This window comes from Helianthus annuus, chromosome 17 (assembly GCF_002127325.2).
Source record: "Helianthus annuus cultivar XRQ/B chromosome 17, HanXRQr2.0-SUNRISE, whole genome shotgun sequence".
NCBI classification, from domain to species: Eukaryota; Viridiplantae; Streptophyta; class Magnoliopsida; order Asterales; family Asteraceae; genus Helianthus; species Helianthus annuus.
Genome location: NC_035449.2, coordinates 41,111,893 through 41,128,135, shown reverse-complemented (window position 1 = coordinate 41,128,135; position 16,243 = coordinate 41,111,893).

The window sequence follows — 16,243 nt, the reverse complement described above, 5'->3', positions numbered from 1 at the left end:
GTATATATATATAAATCCAAAGAAGTAGGGCTGGTTTAAGGTGCTGAACTAAAAAAGGGAACTAGTAACGGAAAAGAGGGGATTTCTTGAAAAGGTTAATGGAAGTTGAAGGTATCCCAAATTTCCAAGTCTTTGTTACAAAGGTCAAGGACAAAGTGATTGCTTTTTTGCAGGTGATGGGATTAGGGATTGATGTGTGAATGAATGAATGAACACACAAGCTTTTGCTTGACCATTCACTTTAAAATGCTTTCTGTTCCTAATTATTATTTTCTTTCTAGGTGAACTCCACACATTTGTGCTTTCAATAGGCTCACTGTAACATTTCCAACCTTTCACTCATCAATTTGCAACAAATCTAAAAAAAGACTTGAAGCTACAAATCTCACAACATTCAAATTCTTAGTATTATCGACAAATAATAATCCCATTTATCGTAAGTTTGGGTATGGATTGGACCACGTATGGTATTTAAAGTGTGCGTTTGTGGTTATGGACTGTGTGTAGTTAACTATATGGATTTTCTTCTCTAGTTTTATTACCGATTTTCATACTAACACCAAGTTTGATGATTAAGTTATCGTGACATCTACTGGTATATAGTTCAGTTTTTACATTTAGATTGATGCTGAAATATAAACTTAATCATTAAACAGAATTCTAAAAAAATAAATTCTTACAAGTTGTCGGTGCACTAGATTAAAGATGACGAATATTAGTGGCACATGTTATTTGTATGCATTATATATTTCGGTATAAAACCTAAAAATGTATAAAACTGAAGCATGCTGAAGGCTAAAAATCATAAAAATAAAATGAAATAATGGATCTTATTATCTTAATCATGATTCATTGACTGATAATAATCTATACTAACAACGTTACTAGTGGCATATTTAGTTTATCTTTATGACGTTTCAAAACACTTTATAAAATTCTGATTAGAATAGAAATGCTCAATCTAATTAGACACCCACATGTCTAATTTGACACCAGGCCTTCTATACGACTCGTATACGACTAGTATTGGGCTATACGAGGCAAAAGGATTTTTTCCTTTAAAAGTTGGCAAAATGTAAGTGTTAAATTTATTTTTTTATAAATATTAAATTTACATATATTGTGTTTTGTCGTATCATATCGTGTATTTTCTCAAAACCAATTTTAAATATTGTATACATCTTGTATTGAATCGTATCTTATCGTATTATGTCTTATCGAATCGTATCGTGTCATTTCGCATCGTATAATTTTTTCAATATTAATTTTAAACATTTGAAATATCTTATATTGAATCGTATTATATCATTACGTATATCGTATTATACATTATACGTACCCAACCAACCATTCAAAACAACGTAAATAAACATCACAGCTTTAAACAACTGAAACTGCAAATACAACTACGTAGTAAGTGTACTTACATAACAAAATCAAAATACAACTAAATGTGAAATACAAAAACAAAAGACAACAAACTATCCTAAACTTGTGCCTGACCCATGAAGATCACCACCAATGGATCCTGAGCGGTGGTATTGGTCAAGGTTGAAGACCAAGCGTGTGTGCCTTATCCATATCCCCCGAATAACCCGTATAAAAAACTCCTCTATGCAAGGGTCGTGGCGGTCTATCCGGCGTTCTAACCTGCGCGTCTAACGCCACCATGATAGCCGGAGGCAAATCAACGTAAACTTGTTGGTGGTGGGATATCAGCGTTGATCAGAGGGTTGACCGGAGCGTCACCCTCATCGACGGGCTCGCCCACTTCCACATAAGGAGGTATGACCTCCAGCGACGATTGTGGGATAAAAATATGGTCGTCCTTGTCGCGAAAGCGAAGGTGAACCCCCGCATACTCGCACGTAATGCGCATGCCGATTAGCGTCTTTCGACATAATCTCGTCGGTTGGATCGCTGCGGAAAAATAAACGTGTAAGACCCTAACATATTTTAACCAAAAGATGCACTGGAAAATACGAACCTTAAAATTTCTTTTGTTATAAACATTCAGGCATACTTGAAGGCCTATTTTGAAATGACTCTTTTAGAATAAATACATTCTTCGTTCTCAATTAGGAAATAAAAACCTACCATACGTTTACTAAACTACGTGACTTCACTCCCGTATAATCAACATTCTTTAACTCGATCTTCAACCGCTTACACTTCATAATGACGATTCGAAAATATGTGCAACCTAAAATCACCACATACATTTACATCATTAGTACTTGGTGACATTATACATAATCTAGTATACATAATTAAACGTTCACTCTGCGTCCTATGCTCATGTACATTCTATTCGGTTCGAATTCTTTGCATCCTAGGGTCTACTCTTCAATGAGCCAATTATAATGTACTTGCACTTCGTTTCCTTCTCCAAAGCAACCCGATTAGCATCGCTAATACTCATAAGTGTTAACACCACATATACTATAACAACCCTCGAAAAACACCCTATAACGCTCGGTATACGAGAAACCAGACCCATATAACCCTAATTTTTATAAAAATCAAATAAAATAATGTCTTTACATCCCCCACGGGCCGCGACGGGGACCCCTTGAGTCTGTCGCGGGGCGCGACAGACGGTTGCGCGGTGGCATATGTGATGCCACGTGTCACCACACCTGTCGAACCTATAGGGCCACCTGGCAACCCTAGCCGTAGCTAGGGTGTCCTCGCAGGGCGTGAGAGAACTAGGAGAGGGGGTCGTGGAGCACGAGAAAGCCCGGATTCACCTATAAATTGAGCAGACTTCAGCATTTCAAAATTGTTCATCAATCTCTTTCTCTCTCAACTTCTGTAGGCGAAAATTATTGTCAAAATACCCCTTAAAACACCGAAGCTCTGCTCCGTTGTAAGTATTTTAACCCCCGATCACTAATTCATTACCCTACCAGATTGATTTAGGACCCACCAACGCAAGTCGAGGCTCTGCCCGACTAAGTTCGTTGGGGTTCTGTCTCGTGTTGTATGGCTAATGTGATTTGGGTTATCTTACTAACACGCGTGCATTGTATGTTTTTACTAGAAACTCGAGAAAATAATCAAGAAATATTACCAGGAAGCCCGTAGAATACCTAAGTCTACGATGTGAGTCATTCTCTTTTTCTACCAAACTGTGTTACAAAATCTCAAATATTTTCATTTATACTTACAGTGATTGAGTCTTTGTATTCTACAATTACTGTCGGTATGTGGGGTTTTGTATACACTACTAATCAAGCGTTACCATTGGACAAAGAGTTAGCCAATAGTAATATGACCACGGTCATTGTAACTGCCAACATGACAAATACTGAATGAGTAATTGGGTAGATATAAACATTGTAATCGCTCTCAATACTGTAAAGTTATAAAAGCTTATTTTGATTAAACTGGGATGCACTCGCTAGTATTTCTTGCTGATAAAATGTTGAGTAAATTGCAATTTTACCCCCTGGGGTTTAGGGTGATTGGCACCCTTACCCCCCCCCCTAATGAAATAATGGCAATTTTACCCCCCAACGTTGCTGTTATGTCGCAAGATTACCCCCTGTTAACAGTTAACGGTAGTTTGACCCTTATAGGTGAGGGTATTTTGGTAATCTTACCCCATATTTATTATTATTATTATTATTATTATTATTATTATTATTATTATTATTATTATTATTATTATTATTATTATTATTTAAAACCATTAAATCGTTAAAACTAAACTGTGAACAACATCCCCATCAATAACTTGATCTGTTTCCTCATAAACCATCGGAGCCTACAGTGGTTTGATGTGTGTAAAATGCAACATATAAATCACATCAATTAAGGCATAAAACTAACCCTTTTTAAGTACTAATGTTGGAAAAAGAGTGTTTTTGTCTTCCTTTTGTATTTTCAGGATGAAATGAGCTCAAAATCACAAAAGAAGCAAAAAAGACAACTAATTCTACCATAAATACAAGAAAAGGAACAAAAGTAGACTGCCCGGACCCTCAACGGCACCTCCCAAAGCAAAGGAGAAGAAACAGAGTCTGAACACGCCCCGTGTCCAGCGAACACGGGGGCGTGCCCAGGAAGCAGCAGAAAAGACAAACCAGTAGAAGCTTCCATTGCCCACCACGGGGCCGTGTCCAGCGGGCACGGGGGCGTGGTGAAAGTACAGCAGGCGCATTAATTGTAATTCGCAATTACAATTAATGAAGAGAGAGAATGTCAGACGGGCACGGGGCCGTGTCCAGCCTTCTGTTCAGCCTATAAATAGAGGAGCTTGGCTTCATTTTCTCCCATCCCTTGGCACACCACCGCTCTCACACTTCATCCACCACCCACCACCACCATAACACCATCATCCATTGTCCATCGTAGAGTGTGTGAGTCGTCTCGGGATCCAAGATTGATAGTAAGAGTTCTTGACAATCAAGGCCATGTTTGCCTAAGTCTCTTACATCACTTGGTGAAGACAAGTGTTTAGTATAATACTTTTTATTTTTAATCTTTTGCACTTTTTATTTGGTTTTGTATTAATGACTTTAATAACTAGTTACTTATGTTGAAGGTGATCTTTCCTTATTGTTTGTCCGTGGTGTCTTGGCATTATTTTACTGTCTATATAAATTAAAAGATTTTCACCATTCATATCTCCACAGTCTATATGAAGGTATGTTGGCTACCTGGTCGGGGGTTAAGGGAACGGTTTGGTAAGGGTCTTGCCCTTGTTCAGCGTTTAGAGGTCCTGCTTGGGACCTGGGTCAAATTTAGTAGGATCTCCTTCAATACCCATAGGTATTGGATGGCGGAGATCCAAACTCTTTGACCCCCTCATAAGTTAACTACTATTAATACTATAACCCGGCTATTTAGGACTGTATCCCTGCTGACTCAGACTACTTAGCCGAGGGTAACGTCACCGCCAAAAGCGGGGCCTACCACAATTTGCATTAAGAACTTAATTAATTATCTTTCAATAATCCGACCCTTTAGGATTGTATCCTTGCTGACTCAAACTACTGGGTTGAGGGTAACGTCGCCTTCAAAAGAGGGGACTACTACAATAACTAAGATAATCTCTTAAACAAGTGCAAAAGTGCAAAAATAATCAAAGGTTATACTAATACACATGTCGGATCCAAGTGATTCATCTTGTCTATCTGTTTTTATTTTATTTTATTTTTTAGCATTTAGTTAGTTTTTATTTTCTTAGTTTAAAAACATTTTTCTAACCTTTTTGACTTGATTAGACGTTGAGGATAAACCGGTACTAAAAGCTCTTGTGTCCTTGGACGACCTCGGTATCTTACCAACACTATACTACGTCCACGATGGGTGCACTTGCCCATATGTGTGTTTAGTGTTAGTAAATATCGTGTTTTATAAATTTAAAACTTGGCTAAAAGTGTAAAAAGGGGCTTAAATACTCATCAAAATAATATTACACTACACACGCATCAAGTTTTTGGCGCCGCTGCCGGGGACACAAGGATTTTAAGAAAGTTAGGAATCAACGGCCTAATCATATTTTTATTTTTCTTTAATTTTTTTAGGATTTTTTCTTAGATTTTTAGCTTCTGCAGAGCTCAACACGGGGCCGTGCCCGCTGAACACGCCCCGTGCTCAATCATTGGAACTGGCAATCCTGTTTTAAGTCAGACAGTAGGCTGAACACGGGGCCGTGTCCACTCAACACGCCCCCGTGCCCAAGATTCAGTTGCTAAAAACAGAACCGTTAGATCCCGGCGGTTGGTAATTTCTGACACAAACATGAGTGATAGTGATTCTTTTTTACTTTCAGCACTCTTATGGTTTGTGGTGTCGATTATGTAGAGGCGAACATGAGGAATTAAAATGTTATTTTCTCACTTATAGGCCCCACTATATAGACCCACCGATTCCTTGTAACCTTAAGAGGGGCGAAAGTAAAAATAAGCACTATTTCTCCCTCGAATGCGCCCAGCCAGATATTCTAGGAGAAATGCTCCTTGACGAGTTATTTCAACTAGAAGAACTACTTCTCAATTGGTCAAAAGAACTTAGGAAGGATTTTATAGATCCATCCCAAGATGATGACCATGAGGAAATGTTGGAACCGCATTCCGACAACCTCGTTGCTCCCGAAAATACCTTCATACCTAGAAAAGACGTGGACGATAGTCGTCCCTGTGCCGATTGTGCCGTGAAGGACTCCCCATCGACTTCGTTCGGTGCATACATAGGCCTGAGCGATTCGGCATACACCTTCTTTAACGAGAGCCCGGAAAAGGGTTGGACTTGTCCACCTAGAATGAAAATAGGAATTACCCTCACCGATAACCTCTTGCGTTCTCGCCTTAGTATAGGACAATTAAGGTATCTTAGGCACTATGGGGTTGTTCCAACAAGTCAAGAGCCACCCGATATAAATTAACCCCTTAGTAAGAGACAAAACTCCATAAAACAGCCTGCCAACACGGGGCCGTGCCCGGTCAACACGCCCCCGTGTTCACTCAGAAGATTCTCTGCTGATTCTGTCAGAATACGGACAAAATGTGTCAGGATTTTCTCTGCACACGGGGCCGTGTCCAGTGTGCTGTCGTTTTCTTTAAATGCAGCCTGAATCCTGCTCATTTTTTACCACTTCACCAAGCAGAGATTCCTGGGATCTTCACATATACCATCCTAGGTAAGTGCTAAAAGAAGGTTCCTAAGGACCATCTTGTCTTTTCCACTTTTGTTCATTTCTCCTTCTTCCAAAAAATTTTTCAAACCTTACCTCCATGGAAGCTTGGAAACCCATGATTCCAACCTTTTATGAAAGGTTTGTAGGAGTTTTTGCTACGGATTCTTGTCTAAAGTTAGTTCTATAACTTTGTTTTAAATTATTTGAGCTTAAAACGCAATAAAAGTGTATTAAAATAATTTAAAAACCTGGAATCATTAGACAAAAATCCTGCAGACAGCTGAACACGGGGCCGTGCTCACTGAGCACGGGGCCGTGTTCGAGGTACTGTTTTGCAAAAGTTTAGTTATCTTCGGCTTATTTCGCAGAAAATGGCCAGCAGAAACAGCGGAACATCTTCAAGAAATAACCGAAATGGAAGGAGATCATCCACGGCGGAGGATTCCCTAGTAAACTACGTTTACGCTTTGAGGGAAGCCATAGACGAAATGACGGGGGTAGAAGAAGCATTGGTGGACCGTATTAATCATCTGACGGTAGGTTTGGAGGGCTACCTGCGAGAAGTAAACCTCCTGCACCAAAGGTTAAACCTTCTCGCTTCCCCGCCTTTGGTTCCGGTGATAACCCAAAGGGCGTGGAATGTAGTACCCGAGGTCATCATTCCAGCCGAATGGCACGCCATGCACCAAGTACCTCAACCAAGGGTGGTGCAAGGAGTCCCGGTGAGCGTTCCTCCTCGAGACACCGAAGAGAATGAAGCTATCTTCTACCTCCCAAGGGAGATAGAAGAATGGCTTTGAGTGACAACCGAGGAGCCATCGGTTAGAGAGTGTTACTACATCGGGAAGCTATTCCCGAAATTTTCCTAAATAAGTAGAACCCTTATGATAACCTCATGTATCCCCTAGTTATTTAGCTAACTTAATGTAATGTCTCTCTATGATTAGCAATGTTATGATGATTTTTAAGATTGATGGTTGTTTTTGAGAATAAAACACACTTATGGTGGTAATGGATGAAAAAGGGAACGAGAAAAATGGAACCATGCACAAAGAACAGAGCAACCCGACAAAAATCTCCATCACAGAAGGCTCAACACGGGCCGTGCCCAACCAACACGGCCCCGTGCTGAGCCCCTGCAGAAAATCACCCAGTTCAGGTAACTGGACACGGGCCGTGTTCAGCGGACACGCCCCCGTGTCCAGGCTTCTGTTTCAATTCTCTATTTTTTTTTTACTGGCACTTGACCACGGGGCCGTGCCCGGTCAACACGGGGCCGTGTCCAGGATGCCAGTAACATAAATCTTTGCTTTTTAACCCACTTTTACACATTCTAATCAACCAAAAACATTATTTTTGGACACATTGAGGACAATGTGTAATTTAAGTGTGGGGGGGATGCTAAAACCTTGAATTTTGCAAATCCTAAACACAAGCCTTACACAAAACTCTATTGGAACCGCTAAACACCCCAAATTTTTTCAAAAAAAAAAAAAACTTTTCATTTTTTATTTACTTGTCTTAGTTTAAGTTGGAAATAACAAGTTCTTAAAAAGGTTATATTTTTACAAGTTTACAACCGACAGCGTCGTGATAACAAAGAACCAAAACATAAGAAAATTATGAAAGGGCATAACAAGTCTAGTTAAAAATTCGATTATATATACTTGATCACATTAAAAAAACCATTCCCACAAAAGTGAGTTTTGAGCCTTTATTGAGCATAAAAATATACATATTTAGACTAAATGCTCATTTTTCGTTTCTTGTGTGAATAGCCGCTTGGTTCTTACAAATCTAGAACTTGCCACGACGATACATTCCCGGTCCTTACCAACTTAAACCCAAGTAAGTAAATGATGGAGGCATTAGGACTAACCATTTTTCTTTCAAAACCATTATTTTTCATTTTTTTTATCACCTACCCAAAATCTCCCTAGATAGCCCCTTTGAGCCTAAACCTTTCATTTCATTACCCCAAAACCCTTTTTACCCACCAAAAACCTTTTTATTTTCTTCACCCTTTATTTTAGTAACAAGCTCGTTTTTCGTAAACTCACCTTTTTATGTGACGATTAAAAATATATATATATATATATATATATATATATAGAGGATCCTGTAAAAAGTGCTCAAAGTGTAAGAAGTGTGAGAAGTGTATTATAACACTATATATAATACTATATAACACCATATAAACACCGTATAACAATATGTAACACCATATAATACCATATAACACTATGTAACAATATATATCATTATATAACAAATATAACACTATAGGTTGTCTGATAGCATGTCTATGATAGATGTATAGTGTTATATTTGTTATATAGTGATATATAGTGTTACATAGTGTTATATGGTATTATATGGTGTTACATATTGTTATACGGTGTTTATATGGTGTTATATAGTATTATATATAGTGTTATAGTACACTTCTCACACTTCTTACACTTTGAGCACTTTTTACAGGATCCTTACCCTATATATATATATATATATATATATAGTGATGAAGTCAAAAACAAACAAAAGCTATATAAAAGCTTGTTTGGAGAAATACTTCAAAAATAAAAAGTCACTAAAAACAAGGTACTTCACGAAAACCGACGCTTGTTACGATTTTCGCCCTTTTTACTAACCACTAACCCAACCACCCACCTTTTACCCAAGCCTAACCCTTCACCCAAAAGTCCTCTTGATATTTACAAAGGTAAAAAGTTAAAAAGGAGGAGGATTGATTGCTTGGCAAGCCTATGGAAGGCGTAAGTTCCATGCCGCTCTCGAGTGATTCACTAAAAATATACACCTTCGGCCGAGTGTTGAGTGATCTCCCGTGAGGTATGTGAACTTGTATATAAATGGAATTTTAATAAGGCATGCTATGCCCAAATAAGTAATTTATCTTATGAAAAGTTCAAAATAAATCATAACGAATAGGATTGTAAATAAATAAAAATAAAACTTATAAAGACCTTGGATTCCCGACACTCTAGGACAAGCTAAAACATTCTCTTCTACCTATTCCATTTGGGAGTGTAAGCCAAATTTAAAGAGTTTTGCTTGAGGACAAGCAAAAGTTCAAGTGTGGGGGTATTTGATGTGTGTAAAATGCAACATATAAATCACATCAATTAAGGCATAAAACTAACCCTTTTTAAGTACTAATGTTGGAAAAAGAGTGTTTTTGTCTTCCTTTTGTATTTTCAGGATGAAATGAGCTCAAAATCACAAAAGAAGCAAAAAGACAACTAATTCTACCATAAATACAAGAAAAGGAACAAAAGTAGACTGCCCGGACCCTCAACGGCACCTCCCAAAGCAAAGGAGAAGAAACAGAGTCTGAACACGCCCCGTGTCCAGCGAACACGGGGGCGTGCCCAGGAAGCAGCAGAAAAGACAAACCAGTAGAAGCTTCCATTGCCCACCACGGGGCCGTGTCCAGCGGGCACGGGGGCGTGGTGAAAGTACAGCAGGCGCATTAATTGTAATTCGCAATTACAATTAATGAAGAGAGAGAATGTCAGACGGGCACGGGGCCGTGTCCAGCGGACACGGGGCCGTGTCCAGCCTTCTGTTCAGCCTATAAATAGAGGAGCTTGGCTTCATTTTCTCTCATCCCTTGGCACACCACCTCTCTCACACTTCATCCACCACCCACCACCACCATAACACCATCATCCACCACCATCATCCATTGTCCATCGTAGAGTGTGTGAGTCGTCTCGGGATCCAAGATTGATAGTAAGAGTTCTTGACAATCAAGGCCATGTTTGCCTAAGTCTCTTACATCACTTGGTGAAGACAAGTGTTTAGTATAATACTTTTTATTTTTAATCTTTTGCACTTTTTATTTGGTTTTGTATTAATGACTTTAATAACTAGTTACTTATGTTGAAGGTGATCTTTCCTTATCGTTTGTCCATGGTGTCTTGGCATTATTTTACTGTCTACATAAAATAAAAGATTTTCACCATTCATATCTCCACCGTCTATATGGAGGTATGTTGGCTACCTGGTCGGGGGTTAAGGGAACGGTTTGGTAAGGGTCTTGCCCTTGTTCAGCGTTTAGAGGTCCTGCTTGGGACCTGGGTCAAATTTAGTAGGATCTCCTTCAATACCCATAGGTATTGGATGGCGGGGATCCAAACTCTTTGACCCCCTCATAAGTTAACTACTATTAATATTATAACCCGGCTATTTAGGACTGTATCCCTGCTGACTCAGACTACTTAGCCGAGGGTAACGTCACCGCCAAAAGCGGGGCCTACCACAATTTGCATTAATAACTTAATTAATTATCTTTCAATAATCCGACCCTTTAGGATTGTATCCTTGCTGACTCAAACTACTGGGTTGAGGGTAACGTCGCCTTCAAAAGAGGGGCCTACTACAATAACTAAGATAATCTCTTAAACAAGTGCAAAAGTGCAAAAATAATCAAAGGTTATACTAAAACACATGTCGGATCCAAGTGATTCATCTTGTCTATCTGTTTTTATTTTATTTTATTTTTCAGCATTTAGTTAGTTTTTATTTTCTTAGTTTAAAAACATTTTTCTAACCTTTTTGACTTGATTAGACGTTGAGGATAAACCGGTACTAAAAGCTCTTGTGTCCTTGGACGACCTCGGTATCTTACCAACACTATACTACGTCCACGATGGGTGCACTTGCCCATATGTGTGTTTAGTGTTAGTAAATATCGTGTTTTATAAATTTAAAACTTGGCTAAAAGTGTAAAAAGGGGCTTAAATACTCATCAAAATAATATTACACTACACACGCATCATGGTTCATATTCAAAACATCCCCCATCAATGGCGTAATATCAAATCCCAGATTCCTGCAATCTTGCGTGCTCAAAATAAACCCCAAAATGAGATTCTGATCATTTGATTATTGCTACAAGAAAGAAGCACACAAACGCAGTGATTATTGCTACAAGAAAGAAGCACACAAACCCTAGCCACCACTCCAACTTCTACATCATCTGATAATCCAAATCTGGAATAGGAACCACTGTAGGTGGCTAGGGTTAGGGTTTGGAATAGGAAGGAGGTGGTGGCTGAGTTGATGGTGGCGTTGGTGAGAAAAGGGGAAGGAGGTGGTGTCTGAGTTGATGGTGGCGGTGGTCAGAAGAGGAGAAGGCGGCGGTGGTGGAGTTGATGGTGGCGGTGGCGAAGGTGGGGCAGGGCAGAGCCACAGAGGTATGAACGGCGTTGGCGGAGGTGAGCAAGGGCAGAGGTGAGTGAGAGAGAGAAAGAGAGAGAGAGAGAGAGAGAGAGAGAGAGAGTGGTGGGATGAGTATTTTGCTGATTCAGTTTTCTAGTTGATGGTGGCGGTGATTAGAAGAGGAGAAGGAGGTGGTGGTGGTGATGAACTGATGATGATGATGAACCTGATGATGATGATGATGATGAACTTGTTTCGTTGATTTTGTGATTGTGTTGTGGATCTGGATTTGTTGTTGTTGTTAGGGCACTTAGGGTTGAATGAATTATGATAGTAATTGTTTGTAGGTGATTTGTGGATCTAGCTTCCAACACCCAGAATGAACTGTTGCTGATGATAATGATGATGAAGAATGAACTGCTGCTGATGATAATGATGGTGAAGAATGAACTGCTGCTCATGATGATGAACTTGTTTCGTTGATTTTGTGATTTGTGTTGTGGATCTGGATTTGTTGTTGTTGTTAGGGCACTTAGGGTTTGATGATTTGTGTAAATTTGATGTTGAATGAATTATGAGAGTAATTGTTTGTAGGTGATTTGTGGATCTAGCTTCCAACACCCAGAATGAACTGATGATGATGATGATGAAGAATGAACTGATGATGATGATGATGAACTTGATTCTTGATTTTTTATATAATTTTAATAAGACAGGGGCAAAAACGACTTTTCACACATTATAACAGTCAAAACAAACGTTGACTTGACAGAATCTGTTAACAGGGGGTAATCTTGCGACATAACAGCAACGTTAGGGGGTAAAATTGCAATTATTTCGTTAGGGGGGTAAGGGTGCCAATCACCCTAAACCCCAGGGGGTAAAATTGCATTTTACTCTAAAATGTTTTTAAAACGCGTTTCAGGTAACTTGATGTGAAAGCTATTAGAAGCCAGCTATGGAGCACTGAAGGCTTAAAGAAAGTGGCTATAGAAGTTACCTAAATAAAAGTTTATGTTTTCAGCAAACTAGGGTTTATCCGTATAACACTATTGTGAATGAAACATGGGTTTTATCAAATTTTGTTTAATATAAAAGTTTGGTGTTTTGAAACTTTGAAATTTATTTCCTAACTATGATCTTGATGTCTCATTCCCGCTGCCAAATTAATAAACACTGATACCACCAACTGTTGTCTCGCGGCTCCCGCTCCTAGGGTAGGGGTTGGGGGTTGCGACACATACATACATACATACATACATACATACATACATACATACATACATACATACATACATACATACATACATACATACATACATACATACATACATACATACATACATACATACATACATACATACATACATACATACATACATACATACATACATACATACATACATACATACATACATACATACATACATACATACATACATACATACATACATACATACATACATACATACATACATACATACATACATACATACATACATACATACATACATACATACATACATACATACATACATACATACATACATACATACATACATACATACATACATACATACATACATACATACATACATACATACATACATACATACATACATACATACATACATACATACATACATACATACATACATACATACATACATACATACATACATACATACATACATACATACATACATACATACATACATACATACATACATACATACATACATACATACATACATACATACATACATACATACATACATACATACATACATACATACATACATACATACATACATACATACATACATACATACATACATACATACATACATACATACATACATACATACATACATACATACATACATACATACATACATACATACATACATACAAGTCTCACTCATTCATATACATATAGTTCCAAACATACATACATATTCTCTAATTCAAACTTTTACATACCTCTAACATCCTAATTCAATTCTACCTACAAAACCTAGCCGCAAAAATCCAACCATACAAACCTATACATACAACCTATATACGTATTCATTTCTACTCATACTCAAACATGGTTTTCATCTACCATCATACCATTAATGTCATATGCACATGCTTACATACTTAATTTGTTCCCACACCTACAAACATACACACCCCATTCTTACCCGTACCTCAAAAACACTTTGTGGTAAGTTTGAGATGCATTTCTGGAGCTTAAAAACAAGTTTCATACTCACCCGTACTTAATACAACTATTTGGTAAGGTTATGGTGTTGGGGGTCTAACGGGGCTGGGGATCGCTGAAAACGCAAAAACGGGCTCACCAGCGTCGACTGGGGTTCGTAGATAGCAAGTTAAGAAATCACCCTAGCGGCATCGGCGACTTCACATCTAGGCGTCGGCGACTTCACTTTCAGCACCAACACCCAATTTTCATTCTTTTACGCGTTTTGACGCCCGTTCGCATGTCCCGAAAGTCCCAAATCGTAAAATAATATTATTCCAAGCCCCCGAGTCATCCTAACACTAACCCCCATACCCCGACATCCAAATTCGCATCCCGACACAAAACTTTCTTACTTTTAACCCATTTGATTCTAGCTAGCGCTTTCAACTAAGACTAAGCTATATATGGTTTAATACAACCTCACATACCTTGGTCCTACCATATTTACCATCCTTTCATGATTCACCATCTCCTTACATTCAAAACTACCATACATGATAAGAATTAAGTCGGGAATCACTTACCTTAAGGGTCTGTGTTCGTGTTTGCTTCCTTGCTTCCTCTTGAACAGTTAGCCTTCCATGCTTGAGTCCATGTTAATGTGGTTCTTATCCTTTCATGTCATCTTATCCATATCATGGTTAGTATGCATATTCATTCATATCACATTCATTTTTGACTCTTAGTTACATTGACTTTTATTAGTCAATCTTTTACATGAATAAGACATAACTTGACAATCACATTGCTCAACATCCATGTAATTCAATTCCTCGTCATATATAACACATCATTAGTCTAACGCATATTATGCGATTATTCCTAAATCTGATAATCTCATTTTAAATCAAACCATGTTATTCACATATTCGTTGACTTTTTAGAAAGTCAATGGTCAAGCATACAAACTTCCAACTTAGAAACATATGTTCATATTGATGTAATAGACCATACTAATGACAATATATACATTTCGTACTCATGTTTTAAGACACGTACTACCACATGATCACCTAAATTAAACGCACATAAACAACTTCTATTCATACTAGTATTTTCATAATCTACATGTAGCACCATAACCCATGATTAGCTAACCCAACTCATCATTCTAACAATGTTACTTCCTAATAAATTCACATTCTCCACAATTACTTCATAATCACATTTAAGAAATCAATCAAACACATGGTGTATATTGAATCATTCAAGCATAAGGTACCACTCCTAAAGCATATTTTTACTACATCATACTAATAAATCAAATCTTCTACATGAACTACATCTAAAACACACTTCTCATGTCAGTTTACTATCAAATACACCATTATCACTTTCTATACATATTTATCCATTACTTGCATACGATTTCACATACTATTGTCATTTAGACATTTCATCAAACATTTGGTATGCATAATACTTTCTAAGCATAATGTACAAGTATTTCATGCTTTTCTCCCTACTTATCACTTTCATTCATCAACACAAGTAAACATCAAACAAATTCCATACCATAATTAATCTAAAAACAAGGATACATCACATACTACATAACACATTAAATTTGCACAAGAATTGGACACGGGTGATTCACCCATGTCGCCACCTTCACCACCAATGGTGGGTTTCACCTTCAAACTCAAATTACTCAAAATCATTCATAATCCAAGTTCTATTTGGTGATTCTAACAAACCCTCATGCTTAATTTCATATGGAATCAAAGATTAATCACATACACATACTTGCAAGATCACTAAATTAAAATCTACAACTCACCACATGTTAATTAGGGCTAAATGGTGAGAAATCTTCCTTCATGCAATATTTTCCATTCGATTTGAACCTTGATTTGTGTTGAATTGCATCTTGTTCTTGACAGGATTTCTCCTCTCTTTTTTCTCCTTTCACGGCACCACCATCCACACACATGCTAGACTTTAAGTTTTTATAAAACTTAAACTAAATCCACCAAATTTAGTCCCTCGTGTTTTCCATTCCTTCCTATTTGTCACAACTTAAATCCCTACTATCTTAACTTATAATTTAACTAAGTTATTTAAAACTAGTTAACCCACCTCATGCCACAAAGCAAGGAAACATAGTAGGGAATTAAACATTCGAGTTTTGGGGCACTACAAGTCTACCCCCTTTAAAGGAG